This window comes from Carcharodon carcharias, chromosome 27, assembly GCF_017639515.1.
Source record: "Carcharodon carcharias isolate sCarCar2 chromosome 27, sCarCar2.pri, whole genome shotgun sequence".
Classification (NCBI taxonomy): domain Eukaryota; kingdom Metazoa; phylum Chordata; class Chondrichthyes; order Lamniformes; family Lamnidae; genus Carcharodon; species Carcharodon carcharias.
The window spans coordinates 12,189,910-12,204,992 of NC_054493.1; the positions used below are offsets into that span (position 1 = coordinate 12,189,910).

General features: G+C 44.6%; 1 pseudogene; it reads right to left on the reverse strand.

Moving 5' to 3' along the window:
* Nucleotides 1-6,505: 6,505 nt before the first annotated feature.
* On the reverse strand, nt 6,506-8,277 carry LOC121270261 (annotated as a pseudogene).
* Nucleotides 8,278-15,083: the final 6,806 nt, after the last annotated feature.

A 15,083-nucleotide genomic window follows, 5' to 3' on the forward strand; every position in this document is an offset into this window, starting at 1 on the left:
ACTACATAAATTGCAATGCCCTCATCTACACACCTGGCCACCTCTTTGAAAAATTCAATCAAATTGGTCAGACATGACCTCCACTTAACAAAACCATGCTGACTGTCCTTGTTTAATCCCTGCCTCTCCAAGTGTAGATTAATTCCATCCCTCAGAATTGCTTCCAATAGTTTCCCCACCACTGAGGTCAGACTGACAGGCCTGTAGTCCCCTGGTTTATCCCTTCCTGCATTCTTGAATGACGGGACCACATTGGCTGTCCTCCAGTCCTCTGGCACCTCTCCTGTGGCCAGACTTGCCTCACTGACTGACAGGAATCGATTTTGGAAACTTCTTTTACAGGGGGTTAGAAGGGGAGTATTTATAGAAGGGAAACTAAAATGTTTTCCTGATGGGATCTTCTACAGGAATTGTGTTGGTGAATGGTCAGAAAAGGGCAAATGAAATTAAATCCAGAAAAGCGCGAGGTAATGCATTTGGGGAAAGCAAAAAAAAAAGCAAAGGAATACTCAATAAACAGGAGGATATTGAGAGGGCTGAAGAAAGTGAGAGACTTTGGACTGCACGTCCACTGGTACCTGAAGGTGGCAGGACAGATTTACAAGAATACTGCCAGGGCCAGAAAATTGCAGCTATGAAGAAAGATTGGATCGGCTAGGGTTGTTTTCCTTTGAACAGAGGAGGCTGAGGGGTGACCTAATTGAGATGTACAAAATTATGAGGGCCCCAGATAGTGTAGAAAGTAAAGGCTTGTTTTTCCTAGTTGAGAGGTCAATTACCAGGGTCCATAGATTTAATGTGATTTGATAGGAAGATTATAGGGGACATAAGGAAAAATCTCTGGACCCAGAGGGTGGTGGGTGTTTGGAATTTACTGCGTGGTTTGGTTTTGGAGGCAGAAACCCTCAACTCATTTAAAAGGTACCTGGGTCTGCTGTAGTGCTGTGACCTGCAAGGCTACGGACCAGGTGCAGGAAGGTGGGATGAGAATCGGTGGCTAGTTTTTTTATTTTTTGGCCGGCATAGATATGATGGGCTGAAAGACCTCTTTCTGTGCCGTAACTTTTCTGTAGTTCAATGAATTGTTTCTGAACTGTCTCACTATCCCAGTAATATAAATAGACTGTAGGTTGCTGTGAGTGTCAGTCTATATTGTGTCTCCTCATTCTTCCCCCTTCTCCCACTCCGAGTTCCAGGCTGGAGGCTCCGGTGGCTCGATGTGTAGCTTTGGTGGGAATGTGGGATAGTTGTTGGGCCCAGAGATCCTAGAGGGTTGAAGGGCTGGAAGAGATTATAGAGATTGGGAGAGGGGAGGCCATGGAGAGATTTGAAAACAAGGATCAGCATTTTAAAATTGAGATACTGCTTAACCAGGAGCCAGTGTGGGTCAGCAAGCATGGGATGATAGGCGAATGGGACTTGGTGTGAGTGAGGATATAGACAGCAGAGTTTTGGATGATCTCACGTTTACTGAGGGTAGAGTATGGGAGGCCGGTCTCTATTGTGTTGGAATAATCAAGTTTAAAGGTAACAGTTTGAAGGATGTAAGTTTCAGAAGCAGATGAGCTGAGGCAGGGGCAAAGTCAGGTGATGTTACTGAAGTGGAAATGGGCAGTCTTAGTGATGGTGCAGATTTGTGGTCAGAAGCTCCCCTTCTGGTCAAGTATGACATTGAGGTTGCAAACAATGAGCTTTAACTTCACACAGCATGTGTACCATCTACAAGATGCACTGCAGCAACTTACTAAGGCTCCTTCGACAGCACCTTCCAAACCTGAGACCTCTGCCATCTCGAAGGACAAGTGCAGCAGATACATGGGAACACCACCACCTGGAAGTTCCCCTCCAAGTCACTCACCATCCTGACTTGGAAATATATCGCAGTACCTTCACTGTCGCTGGGTCAAAATCCTGGAACTCCCTTCCTAACAATACTGTGTGTGTACCTACACCAGGACTGCAGGGGTTCAAGAACGCAGCTCACCATCACCTTCTCAAGGGCAATTAGGGATGGGCAATAAATGCTGGCTCAGCCAGCGACACCCACATTCCGTGAAAGAATAAAAATAAATGTTATCAGGGTGTGGGATGAAGTCAGTGGCTAGGGAATGGAGTTTGTATCAGGGACTGATGACAATGGCTTCGGTCCTTCCAATATTAAAAAGGAGGAAATTTCTGCTCACCCAGTACTGAATGTCAGACAAGCCAGGATGGTGTATGGCTGGAAGAGGAACTTGTAGGTGATGGTGCTCACATACGCCCGCTACCCTGGTCCTTCAAGGAGGTGGAGGTCGAGGGTTTGGGAGATTCCGTTAAAGTTCTGACCAAGTTGTAGATATATAAAATCCCTCTCCTAGGCACTTGCCTCTCCCACGTCCGTTTCTCTCTCCCTCTCCTCCCATTGTGCCCTGAGTCTTGTGTTGGCCCAGACTAGGAAACAGGTTCCCTTCCCTGAAGGACATTAGTGAACCAGTTGAGTTTTTATGACAATCCAGCAGTTTTCATGGTCACTTTTTCCTGGTGCCGGCCCCACAAATTACCAGATTCATTCAGCTCAATTTCACAACCTGTCTTTATGTTTTTGGGGTTCTCTCTCACTCCTTTTTTTCTGTTTTAAATAAATTTCACAGGATATTAGAAGGGGAGTTGGGGAGTTCAAACCAAACATCACATCAGGATCTGACAGAGTCGCCCAATTTATTGTAATCTGAATATCATCGGATTTTGAATATGGAAGGAAAAGGCACTGTTCACAGCGGAGAGAAAACATACATGTGTTCTGTGTGTGGACGAGGCTGCAGCCAAACATCTGGCCTGTTGAGACACAAGTGCAGTCACAGTGGGGTGGAACCTGGGAAATGTGGGAACTGTGAGGGAGGATTCAGTTACCCGTCTGAGCTGGAAATTCACAAATGCAGTCGAAGCAGGGAGAGGCCATTCACCTGCTCCGAGTGTGGGAAGGGTTTCACTCATTCATCCCACCTACTGATACACCAGCGAGTTCACACAGGCAAGAGACCTTTCAAATGTGCAGTCTGCGGGAAGTACTATAAAAGTTCCTGGGAACTGATGTCCCATCAAACGTGTTCACACTGATGAGAGACCATTCAGGTGCTCTCACTGTGGGACTGGGTTCAGGCAATCATCTCAACTCACTGTACACCAGAGAATTCACACCGGGGAGAGGCCATTCACCTGCTCCAAGTGTGGGAAGGGATTCATTGAGTCATCCCATTTCATGGCACACCAGCGAGTTCACACTGAGGACAGACCTTTTAAATGCCCAGACTGTGGGAAGTGCTATAAAAGTTCCAGGGAACTGATGTCTCATCAACGTGTTCACACTGATGAGAGACCGTTCAGGTGCTCTCACTGCGGAACTGGGTTCAGGCAATCATCTGACCTCACTGTACACCAGCGAATTCACACTGGGGAGAAGCCGTTCACCTGCAGTGTGTGGGAAGGGATTCACTTGATCATCCCACCTACTGACACACCAGCGGGTTCACACTGACGAGAGACCTTTTAAATGCTCAGACTGCGGGAAGTGCTTTAAAAGTTCCCAGGAACTGATGTCCCATCAACGTGTTCACACTGATGAGAGACCATTCAGCTGCTCCCTCTGCAGGTCCCAGTTCAGGCGATCAGCTGACCTCATTGTTCACCAGCGAGTTCACACTGGGGAGAGACCATTCAGGTGCTCTCGTTGTGGGACTGGGTTCAAAACATCATCTAACCTCACTGTACACCAGTGCATTCACACCGGGGAAAGGCTGTTCACCTGCTCCGAGTGTGGGAAGGGATTCACTCAGGTATCCACCCTGCAGAAACACCAGTGAGTTCACATGTAACTACAGTGATGAGATTTTGCTGTTAATCAGATCCAGGACTGACCCCTGTTCATTGTGGTCTGTTTCCACTGATGATAACAAACTATAGCCCAGTTATAGTGGTTAATATTCTGTATAAAAGACAAATAAATCAGCTTTGTATTAAATGCACAGTGTGTTGAATCTTTTCAATAACTTTAACAAAAGTTAGTTTCTTTTGGAGTGCTCTCCCTCTCCCCTGTCTCCTTCATCCTCACTCCAACAAGTGTGAGGAGCTCATGGAGCTTCTTTGTCATTAAGATTGAGACAATCCGATCAGCTGTCTCTGCTGCTTTCCTCCCTTTCACTAAACCATTGGGAAAAACTCTCTGAAGATACCCCTTGCCCAAGTCCTGAACTCAGATTTCTCCAGCTTCTCTCCCATATCCCCTCACGCTCATCTTGTCCATAAGACCTACATTCTGCTCTGTTGACCCTATTCTCACCAAACTGCTGACCATCCAATTTCTCCGTGTTAGCTCATATTGTTAATGGTCCTCCTCCTCTTTTGATACTGTCCCTCTCATCTTGAAATCCACCATCATCACCCATCCTAAAATAAACTGACCCCACTGTCTTTCCAAATTACCGTCCCATCTCCAACCTCCCTTTCCTCTCCAAAGTCCTTGAACTTGGTGTCCCCCAAGGATCTATCCTTGGTCCCTCCTAATTCTCATCTACATGCTGCCAGTAGGTGACATCATCCAAATGCACCATGTTAGTTTTCACATCAACGCTGACAACACCCAGCTCTACCTCACCACCATCCCTCTCCATTCCTCCACTGTAGCTAAATTATCAAACTGCTTATCCGACATCCAATACTGGATGAGCAGAAATATCCTAAATTAAAAATTGGGAAGACCAAAGCCATTATCTTCAGTCACCACTACAAATTCCGTTCCCAAACTATCGAGTCCATCCCTCTCCCTGGGAACTGTCTGAGGCTGAACCACACTCTTCACAACTTTGGTGTCAGATTTGACCCCAAGATGAATTTCGAGCTACATATCCACATCATCACTCATACCAGATATTTCAATCTCTATAACTTTGTCTGTCTCCACCCCACCCCAGCTCATCTGCTGCTGAAACCCTCATACCCATGACTTGACCATTCCAATGCTTCCTGGCCAGCCTCTCACATTCGCCCAGCCCTTTCCCCCTAGCTGGAAATGTGAGACCATCTTAAAATCTGGTGTCCATGTGCTTTCTCACCCTAAATGGAAGGGAGATAGAGGCAGAGTAGTAATGTCACTGGACTAGTATTCCAGAGGCCGAGGCTTATGATCTGGGAACATGGGTCCAATACCCACATTCCACCCAAACCTTCGACAGATATTTGCAATAAATTTCCAAATAGTATTTATACATAGATACACTGACCTGAGTGAGACAGAAAATGTTTGTGTCTGTTTGTATGAAAATTAATATCAATAATGGTGTCATGAAATTATCGTCAATTGTCTTAAAAATCCATCTGGTTCACGAATGTCCTTCAGGGATGGAAATCTGCCATCCTTACCTGGTCTGACCTATATGTGTCTCCAGATCCACAGCAATATGGTTGACTTTTAAATGCCCTCTGAACTGACCTAGCAAGCCACTCAGTTCAAGGGTAACAATTAGAGATGGTCAACAAATACTGGCCTTGCCAGTGACACCCTCGTCATGTGAAAAAATGAAATAAAGCAGTCCTGTTCACTCATCACCCCTGTGCTCGCTGACCTACATTGGCTCCTGATCAAACAATGCTTTGATTTTAAAATTTCCATCCTTGTTTTCAAATTGCTCCATAACTTCATCCCTCCCTCTCTCAGTAATCTCCGGTTGCAGAACCCTGTGATATCTGCTCATTCTGGCTTCTTTAGCATCCCTGATTTTAATTATTCCCACATTGGTGACAGTGCCTAAACGTGAAGCTCTGAAATTCCCTCCCTAAATCTCTCCACCGCTCTCCTGATTAAAGATGCTTGTTAAAATCTGCCTCTCCAATCACGCTTTTGCCCATACACCCTAATATCGCCCAATGTGACTCAGTGCCATTTTTTTTAATGAAACTCCTCTGAAGCACCTTGGGACGTTTTATTACATTAATCATGTTATACAAATACAAGTTGTTATTGTTTCACAACAGCCAGTTGTAAGCAAGTAACAGCAACCAGATGAGCGACCAATTAATTCAGTTTTTTTGATGGTGTTAGTTAAAACGTGAATGCTGGTCCTACCAGAAGAACTCCCCTGTGGACAGTATGTGGAGCTGAAAGTTCTTGTGTTCATTTAGAATCTTTCACACCCTCAGAACATCCCAAAGTGATTCTCAGACAATGATGCATTTTGGATGGAAGAATGAGGAGAGGCAGAATAAACTAAATGGTATAATTTTAAACAGAGTACAGGAACAGTGAACTGGGACTGTATGGACACAAATCTTTGAATCCATCAGGACAGGGTAATCAAACTGTTTATAAAAATCAAATGAGGTCCTCAGTTTACTAATGGAAACATGGAGTGGAAAAGCAAGCCAGTTATCCTGAATGTTTTTAAATCACAGATTAATCCTCATCTGAAATCTTGTGTTTGAGATATTTAAACCCACGGTGGGTTTAAAATAAAACTGATATATATGACTTTTATGCAGAATATTAGTCCATATGTCTGGGCTGGAGTTTATTAAGATCAGCAAATACAGAGCCCAATGTACATGGTTCAGTCCTGAATGTGATTAACAGCAAAAACCAATCACTGTTGTTACTTGTGAACTTGCTGGTGTCTCCGCAGCGTGGTTGACCGAGTGAGTTCCTTTCCACAATTAGAGCAGGTGAACGGTCTCTTCCCAGTGTGAATACATTGGTGTGTCATCAGGAAGGTTAATTGAGTGAAGTTGCTGCCCACACTTGGAGCAGGTAAATGGCCATTCCCCTGTATGAACTGTCTGGTGCACCATCAGTCAGCATGATTGAGTGAATCCTTTCCCACAAGTGGAGCAGAGGACTGGTCTCTCCCCAGCGTCAGCGCACTGGTATACAGAGTTGAGATGATTGCCTGAACCCAGTCCTAAAGCGAGAATATCTGAACAATCTCTTGTCAGTGTGAATACCTTGATGGGACATCAGTTCTCAAGAACTTTTATAGCACTTTCTGCTGTCTGAGCATTTAAAAGGTCTCTCGCGTGAACTCGCTGGTGTCTCAGCAAGTTGGATGAGTGAGTGAATGCCTTCCCACACTTGGAGCAGATGAACAGCTTCTCCTCAGTGTGAATTCGCTGATGCGTCAGCAAGTGGGATAACCAAGTTAATCCCTGCCCACACTCGGAGCAGGTGAATGGCCACTTCCCAGTGTGAATTCGCTGCTGTGTCTTCAGGTGGGATGACTGAGTGAATCCATTCTCACACTCGGAGCAGATGAATGGCCTCTCCCCAGTGTGAATTTGATGGCGTGTTAGCAGGTTGGATGAGGTAGTGAATCCTTTCCCACACTCGAAGCAGGTGAATGGCCTCTCCCCAGTGTGAGTGCACTGATGTACAGTGAGGTCAGATGATCGCCTGAACCCAGTCCCGCAATGAGAGCACCTGAATGGTCTCTCGTCAGTGTGAACACGTTGATGGGACATCAGTTCTCCAGAGCTTTTATAGCATTTCCCACAGTCTGGGCATTTAAAAGGTTTTTCCTCAGTGTGAACACGGTGATGGGACATCAGTTCTCCGGAACTTTTATAGCACTTCCCACAGTCTGAGCATTTAAATGGTCTCTCGTCAGTGTGAACTCGCTGGTGTCTTAGCAGATTGTATGAGTTAGCAAATCTCTTCCCGCATTTGGAGCAGTTGAACAGCCACTCTCCTGTGTGAATTCACTGGTGCATCATCAGGTGGGATGAACAAGTGAATCCCTTCCCACAGTCGGAGCAGGTGAATGGCCTCTCCCCAGTGTGAGAGCGCTGGTGTTTGGTGAAGTCAGATGATCGCTTGAATCCAGTCCCGCATTGTGAGCACCTGAATGATCTCTCATCAGTGTGAACACGTTGATGGGACATCAGTTCCTGGGAACTTTTACAGCACTTTGCACAGTCTGGGCATTTAAAAGGTCTCTCGTCAGTGTGAACTCGCCAGTGTCTCAGCAGGTTGAATGAATGAGCAAATCCCTTCCCACACTTAGAGCAGGTGAACGGCCTCTCCCCAGTGTGAATGCGCTGGTGTGTCAGCAGGTGGGATGAGGTAGTGAATCCCTGCCCACATCCAGAGCAGATGAATGGCCTCTCACCAGTGTGACTGCCCTGATGAATATCCACCTTGAATGGGAAATTGAATCCCTCCTCACAGTCCCCATATTTCCATGGATTCTCCCCAGTGTGACTGCGCTTGTGTCTTGACAGGCCAGCTGATTGCCTGAAGCCTCGACCACACACACAACACGTGTGTCATTTCTCTCCACTGTGAACAACACATTTTCCTTCGATGTTTAACATCGAATGATATTCAGGTTGTGATAAATTGGGTGACTCTGATTCTGATGTGATGTTGGGTTTCAGTTTCCCGACTGCAAATCCTCCCCTTCTAACACCCTGTGAAATAGATTTAAAACAGGAAAAAGGAAGTGAGAGAGAATCCACAAAAACACAAAGGCAGATTGTGAAATTGAGCTGAATGAATCTGGTAATTTGTGGGGCTGGCACTAGGAAAAAGTGACCATGAAAACTGCTGGACTGTCGTAAAAACCCAACTGGATCACTTGATGTCCTTGAGGGAGGAGAACCTTCCACCCTGTCTGGGTCTACACAAGACTCTGGCCTCTATGGGAGGAGATATTGAGAGAGAGAGAGGTGGGAGAGGCAGGGGGTGAAGGTGAGGGATTTTATATACCGACAATCAAGCAGAACTTTGACAGAATCTCCCAAGCCCTTAACCTCTAAATCCTGAAGGACCAGGGTCGCAAGTGTGTGTGAAGACCATCACTTCCAAGTTCCCCTCCAAGTCACACACCATCCTGACTTAAATAAAAGCAAAATGCTGCAGATGCTGGAGATCTGAAGTAAAAACAGAAAGCGCTGGAAATACTCAGCAGGTCTGGCAGCATTTGTGGAGAAAGAAATAGAGTTAACATTTGAGGGGGTGCAGAATGAATAATGGGCAATAAAAATGATGCAGAATTTGATGGTCAATATAAGTTCAGAAGTGGAAGAGAAATGGACCATTGTGCAGGGAAAACAATTCCTGACTATGAAAGATGCTGTGGGAAGATAAAGCTGTTAAGCCAGCAGCACATGGTCAGGGGATGGGCATTGGTGGAAATCTCATTTAGACATTGTCAGCAGAAGTAACAGTAAAGTACTGAACACAGCTAAAATACACCCATTATTGGAGACAGAGGAAGTTAGACAATTGCAGAGAGGTGATCAGGGAGGGCAGAGGTGAAACAGTGCAATGGACGGACATGGATTCAGATCCACATAAAGGAGCCATGCCAGCCCCAAAGACATGGGAATTCTCACAGATAACAGAGCATAGCACTAAAAGCTCAAAATTGTAGATGAATGGTCAAAAAATACTCTGAAATAATAACTAAAACAAATTCAGTTTTCAATATTATCTCCTGCTGGATCCTGCAGCTGGAAAGGTATCATAAGAACTGGAGTCAGAGAAAAATCTCACAGTTGAAGAAATACCCGGCAACTCCACTGCAAACCTTCCTCCAGCCCGAAAAACATCCATTAACCACGACTCTGTTTCCTGTCGTTCAGCCAATTCTGTAACCATGTTGCTAATGTCCCTTTTATTCCATGAGCTATAACTTTGTTCACAAGTCTGTTGTGTGGCATTTTATCAAATGTCTTTGGGAAATCCATGTTAATCACATATTATCATCGCCTTCGTCAACCCTCTCTGTTACCTCTTCTAAAAACTCCAGTGAGTTATTTAAAGATGATTTTTCATTAACAAATCCATCCATGTCGATCCAAGATAGAAATTCACACAACAAAAATAAAAATACCTGAAAAACTCAGCAGGTCTGGCAGCATCTGCGGAGAGGAACACAGTTGACGTTTCGAGTCCGTATGACTACAGAACAGAAATTCACACCATTCTCTCCTCCTGCTCCAGGGTCAGTAAAGTGAGTTAAAGACGATTTCTCATTAACAAACCCATTGCTGCATTTCCTTCATTAACCCACATTTGTCCACTTGGGCCTGGCACCGGGAGAAAGCCCGCAGCTGCCGTTCCGTTCGGTGCAAAGGCGGGCCCGGTACTTTCTTATTGGGGGTGTTGAGGCCTCCACTGGGTGTTTGTGAAGCCTCCCCTCCCATCCACTGCCCCTAGCGCTGCCTCCGCTTCTCCGCCTCCTCGCCTGAAGATAAGATAAACAAGCGTCTGTTACACGGACATCACACGCACTGCGCATGCTCCAGATCACATTGCCCGGGGAAGATTCACGGCAGCTCCGGACCAATAGGAATAAGGGACGGGGCTGGAGGGTCGAGCGAGAGCGGCTGGTCCTCCAACCAATTGGAAAGAAAGGCGGGGGGGGGGGGGTGGGGGCGGGGTCTGAGCCCGGGTCTCCCTCATTGGCTGAAACTCTGCATCATTTTAAAAGCCGATTCGTCTCAAACTCCAGGAGAAAACTGGTCCTTTCTGTTTGTGGCTTTAAACAGATGAAACCTTGTGGGTGTGGAGCAAACATTTCAACATTTGTTACTGAAATGGATTCATTCAGGACAGAGAGCAGGGATTATTTCAGGAAATTACACAGTGTAGTGATTGTTTCTCTTTGAACTCATCCCTTGGAGAACAGTGTGAATTAGTGGAAGAATTCACGGGCTGTTTAATTCCAGCCGATCTGTTGGTCCAGCTTCAACTGGGAGAGTTTGATGAGCTCACAATTCACATAATGGACACCCACACCCACCGGACACACCTATCCTGCATGATATCAACCCAGAATGAGCTGGAGAGCCGTCTCCAAACATCAGAACTGTCCACAGTGCGGTTTCTGACTCAGAGGCAGGAATACGAAGTTATTATTTACTAATAACCTTAAAAGTTACAACTGCCGCCAAACTGACAGATCTTCTCCTTTGTATATTCACTTCATTGTCCAAATGGAGTCTTGATTTTACTTTTGCAGTTTAATGGTGACACTTACATCATCTAACCACCTCCTTCCATGTGAGAGTGCAGAACTACAGTTGCTGCAGAAACCATATCCTTATCTATCCTCTACCAAGCTCTCCTCGCCCCCTCAGAATCAAACCATTCCTATCTTTCTCCAGTATTTTCCATTATCCTTAAATGAATTGTCTCAGTTTATCATTGATTCTGCATTGTGATTCTAATCCAGCTGCTCCAATGTTCATTCCACTTCAGTTTACATTTTGGTTGATTGGGAACTATCACATCTGCTTCTATTTCTGCTTTAACATCATGTTCAGTCTGGTTTTGTTCAAGTGAACTTTCTGTGGTCAGAATTCAGTTCAGTGACCCCTGCATGTATTCTCTCAGGGTAACTGGATTTCTGTCCCTGGTGTCTGTGTTAGACATTGAGTCATTGTTTAATACATAACCCGTGCAGTGAAATCAGAAACAAGTTGTTCACGTAACAGCACTGTGGGTGTACTTTCACCACATGGACTGCAGCAATTCAGGAAGACAAGCCATCTCAAAGGCAATTAGGGATTGGTAATAAATGCTGGCCTAGCCAGCAACACCCAGATCACACAAATGAATAAAAAAAATCTGGACCAATCTTTCCAAAAGGCTGTGGTTGAAATTTTCAAGATGGGAATCAATGGATTCTTAATTAGAGATATCAAAGGAAATGGATCAAAGATGGGAAAATGGAGTTGAAGTGCAGGTCAACCATGATCTCACTGAATGGTGGAGTAGGCTTGAGGGGCTGAATGGCCTTCTCCTGTTCCAATGTTCTGGCTGTAGTCACTCCAGCAATGATTGCCTCAGAAAAGAGGCAATTTGTGATGTCCCTGTTGGGTGCAGTATAATCAGTGTATGACCCTGATCTGCCCTCAATTATCCTGCTTTAGGGGGCAGCACTCTCCTCTCAGAAGGGGTTTAAAGGAGGGTCCATCCCATCTGACAGAGGCGATACTACAGACCCATTTTGTCTGTGCCACCTATTTCCCACAGTAATCCAAACACAAAGTCCAGATACAAACATCACATTTATTTTCTAATTATTTTACAGTGATTCACCACATTCATGGTCGTTTACATTACTGGAAGTCATCCTTTAGAGAATACACCTTCACTCTACTTTATTTGACATGTATCCAGAATATTAAACTCCATCCCACATACAGAGGTTATGAACATCAGCAGGAAAAAATCTCCGACTTTCAGAATGAACATTGTTTGGTCTTGAATGTGATTAACAGCAGCAATAACAGCAGAATCCAAACCCGAGGAATCACATGTGAGCGAGTTGATGTTTCAGCAGGATGGCTGAATGATTAAGTCCCTTCTCACACATGGAGCAGGTGAATGGCTTCTCCCCAGTGTGAACTCGCTGATGCACCATCAAGCAGGAGGAATGAATGAAACCCTTCCCACACTTGGTACATTTAACTGGTTTCTCTTCCCTGTGAACTGACTGATGTTCCACCTGGTCAGTGAACTGACTGAATCCCTTCCCACATGCTGAGCAGGTGAATGGCTTCTCCCAAGTGTGAGTGCGTTTGTGTCTCTGTAGGTTGGATGACTGAGTAAATCCCTTCCCATGCATGGAGCAGGTGAACGGCTTCTCTCCAGTGTGAACCCACTGATGTGTCAGCAGAATGAATGACCAAGTGAATCCCTTCCCACGCACGGAGCAGGTGAATGGTCTTTCCCCAGTCTGAATGTGTCGATGAGTTTCCAGCTGCGATTCAGAATCAAGTCCCTTCCCACAATCCGCACATTCATGTTTCCACATGAAGTGACTGAGTTTGTGCTTTCACAGAGCAAATTATTGACTGAAGCCTCATCCACACAGCGAGCATGTGTACTATCTCTCTACATTGCGATTGGTGTTTTCATCTTCCATATTTAAAGGCCAATGTTATTCAGATCCTGATGAATCAGATCTTGGGGTGATACTTGGTTCAAATTTCAAATCTGCAAACCCACTCTTTCTAATCCCCTGTGAAAGGAGTTTACAAAAGTAATCACTGTAAGAACACGATAGGAATTCAGAAAAAACATTCCAGTTTCTATGAAACATTTTGCTCTTTCTTTCCTCTCTTTAGGGTAATAAGGTTATTTAAGACCTCCGGGGGCCATTTTGTGAGTTGCTCCAGGCCCAGGTAAGGGTCCCACGCTCAGGGTTATGAGCTGTGGCCAATGGAGGAGCCAGTGAACTTTCAGTGGTGATGGTGAAAGAACTAGAACCTTGAGGGACAACAACTGCTTACAGGAGGAGGGAGGATCCTTCAGGAAGAGAACTTGTGTTTCCTCTAAACACATATGAGGAAGGCAATGGGAAACCACCTCATGGATTCTTATCCCTAGCCATAGAGTTGATTGAAGTTGAAAATGGGAGAGTCTTATGAGCAACCGATGAGGAAAGCGCAAGACTGTGAGGCACAGAGAAATGAGCAGAGAACCTGCCCGTGTGCAGATCACCACAACTCTCTTTTCCCTTCTCCAAAACTATAAATCCCCATTCCACACACACTCTCTCTTTCCTGTGCTCAAATCCAAACTCATTACACCATCTTCAACATATTTCCTTCCAGGCAACTTTTCCGCCTTGCCTCAAGATATGGACTCTGACTGGGTTCAGTTTTACACTCACTGTTTCCCTCTCTGTCCTCTCCTGAAGGTGCTGACTCTGTCTGGGTTCAGTTCTACACTGACTGTTTCCCTCTCTGTCCTCTCCTGAAGGTGCTGACTCTGTCTGGGTTCAGTTCTGTGATGACTGGATTCTCTTCCAGAAGGGATGAGGCCAGTGGCAGTCTGAGAATTGATGGTGAGCTGTTCAGTACTGGGGTCATTGTCTGGAGATATTAGGAGGACGAGTCTAGGGAGTGTTTTGTTCTTTAAGGAAAGTGTTAATCTTACTAGCAACAGTTTTTGTAACTGAGTTGAAATGACCAGCTGCTGATCTAATAACACTAATGATTCGTCTTTACATCATTTAACTTCTAATCTCTGTTAAAGAGGGAAGTGTGATTTTAAAATTATAATATTGTAATATCTACAAGTAATTCTAATTGTCGAGCTCCACAATCAGACCAAGATGGTGATCCTGAATGTTTGAACACAGACTGATGCTCACAGCTCCAGCAACTTCTAACATGACATTACAACCTGGTCAATTGGAAAATTAATTAGAAACTTTTCAGTGAGAGATTATGAAGTAATTATAAAGAGAGGATAATTGTGCAAAACACTATATTTCCAGTTAGAATTTACAACAAGGGTAGTGAATGTCTTTGACTCTGTAACAGACTCAGGATTAAATGTTTCACTTGTAGAATAACAATTAAATGACAATAGAGGAACATGCAATATGGTAATGAAATAGGAAGTTACACTGATCCCATTAGTCCAAGGATGATAACAATGTATTTATGAAGAACTCAGTTTAATTAGTCGAGTTATTCTGAAGTTAGAGAGTCTCAGTAGTTTCTCCCTTGTGGGCGAGTTGTTAACTTTTGACATCACAATATAGTGTGAAAACAAACTGAAGATCACACATCGAGGTAGGAGAAGGGATTGTGAACTGCACCAAGAGTTTGGGTTTGAAGGGTTTGATCGACCCTAACACTGAGCTGGGAACTGTATTGGAGCCGAGTCCCCAGCCACCATTGTCCAGTGTGTGGGTTTAAATAATATATACACTGAATAATCCGTGATGTCTGACCCTAACAGTTCTAGAACCTTCCTGAATGAGTAGATGGAACATTGAATCATCAATAAATGAATATATCCTCTAACAATCTCCAACTTAGTTCATCTACTGTGACTGTCCTCACATCCTCAGAGATTTGTATGTCTTTTATTTCTCTACTTTCTCTTGATTGTCTCCTTTATTATTATCACTTTTCTCATTGACCCACCTTGTGATCACCACTCAACTTTACAAATCATTTATTTCCTTTTTTTTTCTGTATGTTCATTCTCTCTCTCTTTGTCCCATTACTCTGTTCCTCCCTGTAAGCTGTCCATCTGCAGTGTCTCCCACAACTAACCAAGGGCTTCCTGTGACCAATTCTCCTTCCTGTAC